The following is a 12,156-nucleotide window of genomic DNA, read 5'->3' as shown; positions in this document are numbered from 1 at the left end:
CATGTTGCTGTTGCAGCATGTATCAGTGCTTCATCCTTTTTTACAAAAAAAAAAAAAAAAAAAAAAAAACAAGAAGTTTTTTTGTTTTGCTGTGCTTGGGATAAAACCCTGGAGTTTGTGCATGCTAGGCAAGTGCTATACCACTGAGCTATAGTTTTAGCCCCACTTTATTCCTTTTTAAGACTGAATAGTATTCCACTCAATTATCTATATCTATGTCTATCTTTCTATACATCTATATATCTTACAATTTGTCTCTCCATTCATCTGTTGTTGATATTTGGTTTGTTTCCATCTTTGGGCTATTATGAATGGTGCTGCTGTGAACACTTATGTTCAAGTACTTGTTTGAATACCTGTTTTCAATTTGGCATGTATCTTGGAGCGGAATTACATAGTCATATGGTAATTCTATGTTTAGCTTCTTGAGAAAATGCCAACTGATTTCCCGTAGCACATGTACCATTTTAAATTCCCACCAGCAATGTGTACGGATTCCAATTTCTCCATGTCCCCACTAACACTTGTTATTTCCAGGCCAATTCTTTGGTAACCTTCATCGGAACCATCAAAACAATCCCCTCTTTTATATTCTTTGTCACTTACATTCATGCTTGCTTAACCCAGCTCCTTAGGTACAACTCTAATCCATTGTTGGAAAATGTCTTTTACTGACACTTTGCTCATTCCTAGCAGACAATAATTTTTTCCCCCTTGTATGCAAAAAGTGCATGAAAACCCCAAGAAAAAAAAAAGAGGGAAGTATTTTGGTTTCCATGAAGATTTTTAAATAAGAAATTGGGTTCTTTCTTCTGGGGTAGGTGAAGTTGGTCTTGTGTGGAGCTGGGACATCAACTGTACCTTTCTGAACAGGCTTTTCCTGCAGGGTCACCAACTGTTTCAGCCACTTGCTGTCTTTGAGTGCCACACTTGAAGGGTAGTTTTTGTCCTCACCTACCAGAGGAACTGCTGTTTCTGCAGGTGACGCATTTGGATTCTAACTGTGGTGGTTCCCTCCCTACTTAGGTGCTTCATGTGGCTCAGAGGGAGGTGAGTGCCAAACTTCAGTGTGACATGGTCAGCAAGGTCTGGCAGGCTGGCAGATGGTTGAGACCAGCAGGGTTAGTTGTTCCCTGCTGCCATCTGTGTGATTTTTCTAATCAGGAATTTCTTCTCTTTCCTCCCACACAATTCCTCTAGCAACACGGGTCAAGGCCAGCATCAACAGTCTGTATGGACAATCCAGTTCTCAAAAAATTAGGAGAGGTATTCCTCCAGTGTCTGTCATAAATGAAAAATTTCCCAACACCTATTACTAAATTATGCATCAAGGAGTTAAGAAAAATTATTTAAAACTTGGAAATAAGACTCAAAGATGGGTAAAGTGTTATTTTAATTTCATATAAGGAAGGCTGGGGATATAACTTATGGTAGAGCATGTGCTTAACATGAGCAAGGCCCTGAGTCTGATCTCCAACACCTCAAAAAGTCAAATGAGGCATGCTTTAGCAGGCCTTTCCAATGAGCACTTAATAATCCAAGCAGGAGAATAAACTTTGTTCAATAGCTCATTACTATTAATTAGTTTCCAGACTATGTAAAGTTACTATTAACATGTAGATTTTCCAAATAACTTCTGGTTGGGTAGAAAAGAGAGCACAAAGGTGATGGCCTATTGCTCTACTCATTATTTTGCATGTAACTCAGCATTCTCATTCTAACATTGTTCCAAATGCTTAAGAAGACCTAAACTTCAAAACACTCACTGAATGAGCCTTATTGTCTTGTTGGTTCCGTCATTAATTAATGAACTGAATAACACCTTTGACATAGATTAATTTCATAATTGTACAAGTCATATTTTTAACTTTCTGAGAATTTTGCATTGACAATGATTTTGGATGATTTTTCTAGAAACCCAGGGGTTGAAGGAACTGGACCGAAGTTAGCATCAGTGCATGGGTTGTGTCCCATGGGGACTGAACATCATCTGCTTTCCTATACAAGACAGTCACGGATTTATTTGCTGGCATTAGTTAAGCATTTCAGGTTCCCTGGGGGCATGGGCTCCTACTTTGAGTCTGTAGTCCCAGGGTGTTTTGAAGCTTTGAAACACTTTCAGTGTTACTTGTGCACAGCATCCAGGAGGCCCTGGCCTTCTGCTTCTGGCTTCTCTGTGCACACTCCAGGCAGCTGCTGTCCTTCCACTACCCACTTTTAAAAATCTTCCTTTCTTGGAGTCTTGAGCCTTCTGTACTCAAAATTGCAGGAGTTGGATTTTCTGGCCACTTCTTTCTTCCTGTTGAAACATCTTTCTCCTGTGGGCTCTCTGTGAGGCAGCTATCTGGTCTTGCTTTGGTTTTAGATTGAGTATTTTAAAATTTTATTTCATTTTTTTTCTGTCTTTGAAGATAAAGCGAGTCTGTGTACTCAGTTATGCTTACTTGAGAAACCACTTCCTGTCATCAGCTCCTTAGGAAATTTGACCACGAGTGGACAATCACCAGCAACTTGAGCTGTGCTTCTCCCTGCTGTGCATATCTTTTCCCACAGTTCAAACCAGAATTTGTTATGCTCGAATTCGGGACCCCCAAAGATCACCAGAGACCCAAGATCGATGTAAGCAGCAAAGAGGTGTTTATTGCAAGCTAGCTCGGTCCTCCGCACACACACACAGCAACTGGTGACGCTGAGAGGCCCCGAGCCCAGGGTTTGCAGCAGTTTTATACATTCTTTGGAGAAGGCAGGGACTTCACATACATCATAGCAACTCTTAGCAAATTATCACACACCGCGAGAAAATCAAATAACAACTCTAAAACATGATTAGCACATTCACTGGCGGGAACAAGTTGGGTAGGGGTGATTGGTCAGTACAAAAGGGGTATTCGTTTGAACTGATTGGTTTGAGCCAAGAGGAGTGTTCATGCTGAACTACATGGTTTCCCAACATGTTATCAACCACTATAAACTACTGGGAGGGTCATCTGGCATCCCAGGTATTTCCCTGTCTCATGCTGATTGGTGGCTGCTAGGGGGTTGCTATGGGTCCCCACCTAGCCTGACTGAGTCAGGGACACCTGGCCCAGCAGATCTCTCCTGTTATTTGTAGATAAACAACTTAGCAGGGTGGGAATGTGCCTAGGAGTGCTCTGTGGGTTTTTCCAAGGACAAAGGCATGTCCCTTCCTTGGACAGGCTTTGCTCTGAGATAGAGGCTGGTTTTTCAAATTGTCTGGAAGGTGGGCTCCCTTAGGTATTCTTCTTCTTCTCCTCCCCATTAGAGAGCCTGGCTCCTCTTCCTTTTTGTCTGCACTTCACCTTCTCCATGCTCCTTGGATGGAAAGGGCTCTTGAGATCCACATCATCCTTTCCTGACGTGGGCTGAGGAAAGATTGCTTTCATTTGTAAGACTTCTTTCTTGTCTTTCTACTGATCTCTGTTCTAGTGATGGCTCTCTGAGCTCTTTCTTCTTCCAGCTTCTGGGACTCTGTGGTGGATGGGGGATGCACAGGTGAGGGGCTGGCTCCTGACCAGAGGTCCTGTCTGCCCCGAGGGAAGCTCAGCATTCCCTTCCAGTCACACAACCAACATCCATGTTGTCATCACTCTGGGAACATACCAGTGGCTTCATTTGGGTCAAAGACCTGACCCTACTGGGGACTGAAAGAAGCTATGACCTCCCTTCTCTTCTTCAGGTTACCAGCATCTTTAGGTCTCTCCAGCAGCACTTTTCCATACTCTGTTGTGCAGTGTGATCATGGTAAGTTTTAGAGATCCTCCACAGTGCCTAGAATAGTTGCTAAGAGATGCTGCTCACTTATGTATTTGACGAATTCATGAGTGAATCACATTAGTGGGGTTTAATTTTGGCTCTTGGATCCCACTTTGGCTCTGGCCCTGATTGGTTCGCATATGGTTTTCCATAGATCTGGCTTTGCATATTCATTGTGTAAAATGTTATTAGAATATAAACTTAAGAAATTTCATATCAAGTATATATGCTGGTATAATGGAGACCCATTAAAATCCAGGGTCTTCCTATTTTTAAAATTCTGCAAAACACAAATCACATCTATCTTAAGAAGAGTCCAGCTGGATGTGGCAGGTCTGCAGACACATGTCAGTCCTGTGCACCAACATCCTGGCCAGGATCTGTGGTCGTGCCAATGAAAAGATGCCAACAGTGGAGTTTGGATGTCACATTCCTGACCACAGATGAACTAACGTTATTAAATTGTCTGATTACCTGATACAGAAAGGAATAGAATCTTCCTTGCATAGACTGATGGTACACTAAAATACAGAGCTTTCTTTTTAGATTTATACTGAAGAAAGATTATTTAAATTTTTAGGTCTTCTTTCTTGCTTTTCTACTCCTCTCGATTCTGTTCTCAAGCTGTTGTTGATGGGATCTAGGTTTTCCCAAATGGGATGACTTAAAACAGAAACGAATTCATTCTCAAATGAGATGTATGAGGAGAGAGAACAGCTCTGGAATGCATTTTGGTGATCAGCCATCAAGCCAGGAGAGGAAGGGTGGCAGTTGGCTGGAACTCCTCCACATGCTGTCTGCATTCGCTTACCATCTTTCTTAATGCATATGTCACTCCTGTTTTAATGGAGAGGAAAAAAAAACAGTAAACATTGTTAAGCATGTTTTTTTTTTTTTTTGAAAAAAATTTGGTCTTAAAATAAGATTATGCACAGTATACGCACAAGAGAATTTTACATTTTTTTAAAGAAGTGAAATTAGACACTTTTTTTCTGGACCAAAGTGATATGCACAAATAAACAAAAGGGAGGGATGAGAGTTTCTTTAATCATTCTAGGGTGTGGGTAGTTGAGATATAAGAAGAGACTAAGTTTGGAGAGATTGAATGAAAATCATAGTTGCAGGAGGTTTATGAAACCACGTCTTTCAATTTGAACACAGACATATTTGGTAAAGAGAAGCAAAAAGATTAAAGAGAAGACAGAATAAAATGTGACACAGTGTGTTAGAGAGACTTCGAGGTTATTTTGCACAATCTGTATTTCATAACAGGAAATTGGTTCTCAGAGAGGTTGAGTGACATGCCCAAGGTCACTCAGTAACTTAATGGCACATTCTAGAATTAAATTTTATTTTCTTTCTAAAAAAAATCAATATTCCTATGGTGTTATGACTCCCTCAGCCCCCATTAACCTAACATGAATCAAGTTAAAGGTTTGGGAAAATAAAGATACAGAGGCTACAGAGCTATTTATAACTCCATGATGTTATTTTCTAATAATGGACTTTGCAACTCATTTTATTTAGATTATGGTAGTCTCTAACGGACAGTTAAATGGTAGACTCAATATTTCAAAATTTTTGTGTAATTTCTTCAAAAAGGATTGAAAGCTCCAAGGAGTATTCTAGGTACCTTGATAAAATTTTGTTATAATTAAATTTGGGGGCACTATTCTTCAGTCAGACTCACATGAAGTGAAGACATTTTAACTTCACTACACTGTTTAGTAGCTGAGATTTTGGACATTTATTTTATTGTCTAAGCACATGTGTTTGTGAACATGTATCTAATTGGTGAGCATTATTACATTTAATTTTTTTTCTGTAAGTTCTTAAGAAAGCATTTGCTTCTTTTAAAAAAAGTTTTGATCAGAGATATGATAAATTATTGTATTGTAAGGGTCCGGCAAAGAGACCACCAAGAGACCGACTCATGCAACAGCAAAAGGGGATTTATTGAGGATCCAGAGCGCTGGGGCTCCGTGCCCACTCAAGAAGGGAGAGCAGCCCAGAGCCCGAGCAGGGGTTGAGCAGTGCTTAAGTACACATTTTTAGGGAGGGCAGGGACTTTACATACATCACAGTCTCCTTTAACAAATCACCATACACCCCGGGAAAATCAAACAACAATTCTCAAACATGATTAGTACATTCATTGGCGGGAACAGGTCGGGCGGGAGTGATAGGTCAGTCCTAAGAAGGGGATACATTCAAACTGATTGGTTTGGGCCCTGAATGCCTAGGTGCCAAACTGCACAGGGTCCTAGGTTATTTAACAACTAAATGGTCAGTACCGGGCATTGTCTTAACTGCCTCAGGAATTTCAGGTTCTGTGTTTAGTTCAGAAACTTTACAATGCCTGGTCCTTTACATTTTAACTCAGGCTTTGCAGCTTAGAAACTTTACCCTTTCAGTATAATGGTGTATTAAGAATTGTAATGCAAAATAAATAATTTTTTAAAAAAAGAAATAATCACCTCAAAAAAATAAATACATAAAAATAAAAAATAAAAAAAAGTTTTGTATGGTCTTCTGCAGCTAGGCCATTTTTTTTCTGGCCATTTTCTGCCTATTTTTTTTCTTTATCTTTTTAGATAATTTGATAGATTCTTTTCTTCCTATCCTCTTAACACTTTTCCTGCTTATTTGATTTTGAATGAGCAAGGATCCAGTTTTCTGTATAACTTTTATTACCTGTTAAAAGCATTTTTTTATTATAATAAAATATATATAACTCAAAATTTATAATTTAAATCATTTTAAGTATACAGTTCAGCAGCATTAAGTGTATTTACAATGTTACACAACCGTTATTATAATTTCCAGTTTTTTCATCATCCCAAACACATTCTGAACCCATTGAATGCCAACTCCTCATTTATGCAGCCCCTAGTCACTGGATATCTGTTTATTTTCTTGTCTCTATAATTTTGAATACTCTGAGTACCTCATGTAAGTGGAATCACGCAATATTTGCCTTTTTGTGTTTGGTTTACTTCACTAGCACAGTGTTTTCAAGGTTCCTCCATGTTGTAGTAAGCATGTTTCAGAATTTCATTCTTTTGAAGGCTAAATAGTCCTTGATCATATCACATTTTGTTTTTCCATGAATCTGTTGATGATGGACATTTGCATTCTGTCTAACTTTTAGCCATTGAGAATAGTGTTCCTACACACATTGGCATACAAGTATCTGTTTGAATCCCTGCTCTCAATTCTTTTGGATGTACATGTGCCAAGAAGTGGAATTGATGGATCATATAGTCATGTAACTTTAACAGTTTGAGGAATCACCAAATTCTTTCCCACCACTGTACCATTTTACATTCCCACCTGCAATGCACAAGGTTTTGAAAAACCAGCCTCTATCTCAGAGCAAAGCCTGTTCAAGGAAGGGACATGCCTTTGTCCTTGGAAAAATCCACAGAGCACTCCTAAGCACATTCCCACCCTGCTAAATTGTTTATCTGCAAATAACAGGAGATCTGCTGCCCCAGGTGTCCCTGACTCAGTCAGGCTAGGTGGGGACCCATAGCAACCCCCTAGCAGCCACCAATCAGCATGAGACAGGGAAATACCTGGGATGCCAGATGACCCTCCCAGTAGTTTATGGTGGTTGATAACATGTTGGGAAACCATGTAGTTCAGCACGTACACCCCTCTTGGCTCAAACCAATCAGTTCAAACGAATACCCCTTTTGTACTGACCAATCACCCCTACCCAACTTGTTCCCGCCAGTGAATGTGCTAGTCATGTTTTATAGCTGTTATTTGATTTTCCCGGGGTGTGTGATGATTTGTTATGATGTATGTGAAGTCCCTGCCTTCTCCAAAAAATGTATAAAACTGCTGCAAACCCTGGGCTCGGGGCCTCTCAGCGTCACCAGTTGCTGTGTGTGTGTGCGGAGGACCGAGCTAGCTCGCAATAAACACCTCTTTGCTGCTTGCATCGATCTTGGGTCTCTGGTGGTCTTTGGGGGTCCCGAATTCAAGCATAACAGTTTCCACCTTCCTATTATACTCCTCTTAGTTTCTAGATTTTTGATGATAGCCATCTTAGTGGGTATGAAATGGGGTCTCCCTGTGGTTCTGATTGGTGTTTCCCCAATTACTAGTGATGTGGAGAGCATCTTTTCCTATACTTGTTGGTGATTCACATATCTCCTTCAGAGAAATGTCTGTTTACGTCTTTTGCTCATTTAAAGTTGGGTTGTTGTTTTAATGTTGTTGAACTATAGAAGTTCTTTATGCATTTTTTCTACTAATACCATATCAGATATAGAATTTGTAAATATTTTCTTCTATTCTGTGATAGTGTCTTTTTAAATTTTATTTTATTTATTTATTTTTATTTTTAGGCTGTGCTGGAGATCAAACTCAGGACATTGAGCAATCTGACAAGTGCTATACCGTGGAACCACATCCCCAACCTTGATAATATCTATTAATACACAAAACTTTAAATTTTGCTGAAGCCCATTTTGTTGTTGTTGTTGCTTGTGCAAGGTTTAATGTATTTTGAGCGTCCAGTGGGAAGGTGAGTCTTTGAGAACTGTAAGGTGTCAGAGGTCAATGACAGAGGTGACTCTGCTTCTACTGCCCTGACCCCCAGCCATGTATACGTGGAGTTCTGCTCACTATAAAGAGGACCTCTTACCTGCTCACTGGAAGGAGGTTGCTCAAACCTAACAGAAGATGGACATGTCATTCTTGGAACAATAACTCAGTGACTCTGCTGACACTGGCTCATGTACCTCAAAAGTGACAAGGACTGAGTCAGAAATATCCAAGTGTAGATTTGGTTAAGTGTAAGACAGAGCTGGGGAGGCAACTGCAGCACTGTGTCTAACTGGCCAAACATGGGGCTCAGATGGCCCACATTTAAATCCTGACTTTGCTATTTACTAGCTATAGGACCTCAGTCAGATAAATTATTCAATTCTTTCTGTTTCAGTTTTCCCATAGGTAACATGGAGGTAGGGTTGTTAAAGCCTTTTGTGATTTAATACACACAAAGTACTTGAAATAGTGCTTGGCATATTGTAAGCACTCAACAAATGTTCTCTAGCACATTAATGGATTCAAATATGCAAAGCACTTTGAGAAGTCCCTGCTGCAGCCAGTATTATTCCCAGCACATGACATTCAAATGCAAAGTTCTAAAAGAGTTTTAAAGAAACAGAGTGCAGACCAAACAACATATTTCTATGGGCCAAATTCAGTTCCAGGATTGCCAGTTTGCAACGCCTGAACTGAAACTAGAGAACTTTGTTCAGACTCCCAGTCAGATCTTACTTCTGACTGTGCTTCCTTGGGCTTTATTGGGACCATGGTCCTTGATCCCACCTTCTGTCCCCTCCCAGCATCTCCACCTGACAACTCTTGAAAATTGAGGTTCTGGGAATCAAGCTGGCTTTTCTCCTTACCAGTTTTGCATTTTTTTTTTTTAACCCATGCTGTATACTGAAGGTATTACCAGGATCACTTTTTCATAACAATAACTTAATGAAAGAACACATTGTTTTATCATTGGTCAAATTGACATGAGAGCTTTTTGTAAAAGTATGTTTGTATCATTTGTTTATTCAAAGTACATATATCATGATAAGCAATATGAATATAAAAATGAAGAGACAGGATTCCTACTGATCCAGAGCAATATCTATACTCCAAAGGCACGCCCCCAACAGCCTGCCTGCGTCTTCCAGCCACACCCAACCTGCCTACAGTTACCACCCAGCTAATTCCCATGGTGGATTAATGCATTGATCAGTTTAAGGCTCTCATAACCCAATCACCTCTAATCTTTCTTGCATTATCTCATTCATGAGCTTTTGGGGGAGAGTAGTAGGTAATTTCATAAGATTTCTTTTTTTATTATCCATTGTGATACTAAACATGTGATGCTTATATTCTTATAAAGCAAATACAACTATGATTTATTTACATTTTTATGTAGCTTTTTTATATATTGGTCGTATTTCATATTCAATCACATTTGAGACAGTTAGAAAAATGAAACTAGTTTTAGAGTTTTCATACTGACTATAAAAATGATAAATGCTCATTGTAAACAATTCGAGAAATATCGAGAAATATAAAGAAGAAAGAAAAATTGCTCCAAGTTCTGTCACACAGAGATAAATACTGTTAGCATTTTGATGAATATCCTTTTGGATGTTTCTCCATGCGTATATATTATCATCTATCTGAAAAAAAAAAAAGAACGAATGCTGCATTTTTCTCCTTGGCTTTGGGGTCCTTTGAAATATTCATTTAGCCTATTAAAAATTTTCCATATTGACCTATTGAAACAATGAACTTTGTCTACTTATTTACCCATTTGTATATTTTTCTCTGTATAAGCTGCTATTGGATTTATTTGCCAGTCTAGCTTCTAATTCCTCATTTTCTGCTTTTTTTTTTTTCTTTTCCACATTAAGCCTTTTTCATTTTCCTTAGGGTTTTGCTGTTCTTTTCCTAACTTCTTGGCTACATTCTTAGTCATACGTTATGGCAATAGAGCCCTGTTTTCTGACTCTCCTTTTACAACCCGACCTGCAGCAGCTCAGGAGTTCAGGCTAAATAAACCTCTTTGTGTTTTGTTAACTTTTAACTTGGAGTGCAGAGACCATGGGGGAGGCTGACCTTCTCACAGGGCGGTCTGTAACAGATGGCCTTGCTGTTTACTTTTGTTTTGGAAGCTAGAGGCAAATAACCATAGCATCTGGGATGGGATCAGTTAAATTTAAGGATGGAAGAAAAGAGTTTGAGTGTTTGCTAGAAGAAGATGTAACAGTCCACTCTAAATGTCACCACTGAAGGACATGTTACCCTCTGCATAGACTCAGCATTTTGCTTAGCATTTTGTGTGGATTGTGGACTAAGGGGCCTGACATTCTTAACAGATTTCTCTGACCCAGTAAAACAGGAAGTTTCTGGAAATCATATTTCCCCTGTTGATTTATTTAGTGTGGCCAGTCTGCTTAGCTGTAGGTCCCCCACATCTCCAGCATAAAATCTGCCCTTCTGTCAGATAGAATTTGTGCTTGGCTTTTCAGGAGCTCTGACCTAGGTCAAGTCTCCACCTCTTTGAGCCTCTGTCTCCTTTTCTAGAATACAAAACTAGTGTAAAAATTAAGTTGCCTAATTCATGAAACACTGGGGCAATTTTCAAAATATTGAATGAGGTTGTTGGCCAATCAGAACAGGAACAGATCATAATACTGGAGGGAAGTCCTAGAAGCCCCCTTCTGTGCTTTTAGTTCCTGGGGCAGTGGACATGACAGAGTGGGGTGAGTGGTTGTAGGAGACTGGATGATCAGTGTTACCGCTGTTTATTGGTGAGGAGTCCTTGCTTCCCCGAATGCTGACATATAACACCAGAGAAACACGCCCAGGCAAGTGTAGAGTGGAAAGTGGAAGGCTTTATTAAAGGACAGCAGAGAAGACTTCCTCCCAGAGGAAGAAGGGGACCCATAAGGTGGAATCTGTGGAAGGGGAGGTCTTCCCTTTTTTATATCTAAGGTCTTCTTTTAGCCCTCCCACATTCCTGTCCTTGGTTTCCCTCTATCCTGCAGAGTTAGAATGCAGGTGGGAAGGCCAAAAGGTGGGAAATAGGTGGGTGGTTGGGGCTGGGAGGAGTAATCTGGGCAGGAAGGGTACGGCAGCCGTACCCCAGAGAAAAAAACCCAAAATGGCATCTGAGGACTTCTTCTTCCTACCTTCTTCTTCTCTGCAGTGGCGCGAAAAGTTCCCACCCTTGTGAACTCTCCCGCCGGCGCCAATTTCAAATCTCGCTGGCGGGGAACCTTAGCCCCAATGAGAACTAATTCCTGGGCGCGGGAGCTGATATCTGGAAGAACTTGCCAATAAACGGGTGGCCTGCCATTTATCTAAGCCCTACCATCTCCCCTTTAGGTCTATATAAGCACACAGCTTTTTGCAATAAAATTGGAATTCTCCCGGCGAAGTGTCTTTGCGTGGGGAATTCTTTCACTACCCACCGCCTTTTTTTTTTTTTTAAAGTTTTTAAATTATAGATGGACCCATTTCCTTCATTTTATTTATGTGGTGCTGAGGATTGAACCCAGTGGCCCACACAAGCCAGCCAAGAACTCTTCAACCAAGCCACAACCTCAGCCCCACAAGTTTTGGCCCTTTTTTAAAAGTTTTTTTAGTTGTCAATGGATCTTTATTTATATATATGCAGTGCTAAGAATTGGATCCTGTGCTTCACCCATGCCAGGCAAGTGCTCTACCACTGAGCTACAATCCCAGCCCTCAACCCACAAGCTTTTGCTCTCCTTATCACCTGCTGGCAGAATGGGCATGAGAATAAATAAGGAATGTGGCATTTCCTGTTTCTATCAAGATGCTCCT

General features: G+C 40.2%; 1 long non-coding RNA gene across 1 annotated transcript in view; it reads left to right on the top strand.

Annotated features, from left to right (window-relative positions):
• Positions 1 to 8,242, top strand: part of LOC110596927 (uncharacterized) — a 118,540-nt gene extending 110,298 nt beyond the window's left edge. Inside the window, exon 5 of the long non-coding RNA XR_002482779.3 lies at positions 8,133 to 8,242. This is a non-coding gene — a long non-coding RNA (uncharacterized LOC110596927). The remainder of the gene's footprint in view (positions 1 to 8,132) is intronic.
• Positions 8,243 to 12,156: the final 3,914 nt, after the last annotated feature.

Source organism: Ictidomys tridecemlineatus, chromosome 1 (assembly GCF_052094955.1).
Source record: "Ictidomys tridecemlineatus isolate mIctTri1 chromosome 1, mIctTri1.hap1, whole genome shotgun sequence".
NCBI lineage: Eukaryota > Metazoa > Chordata > Mammalia > Rodentia > Sciuridae > Ictidomys > Ictidomys tridecemlineatus.
The sequence above is the reverse complement of the archived record's forward strand: the minus strand, read 5'-3'. Positions and strand labels throughout refer to the sequence as shown.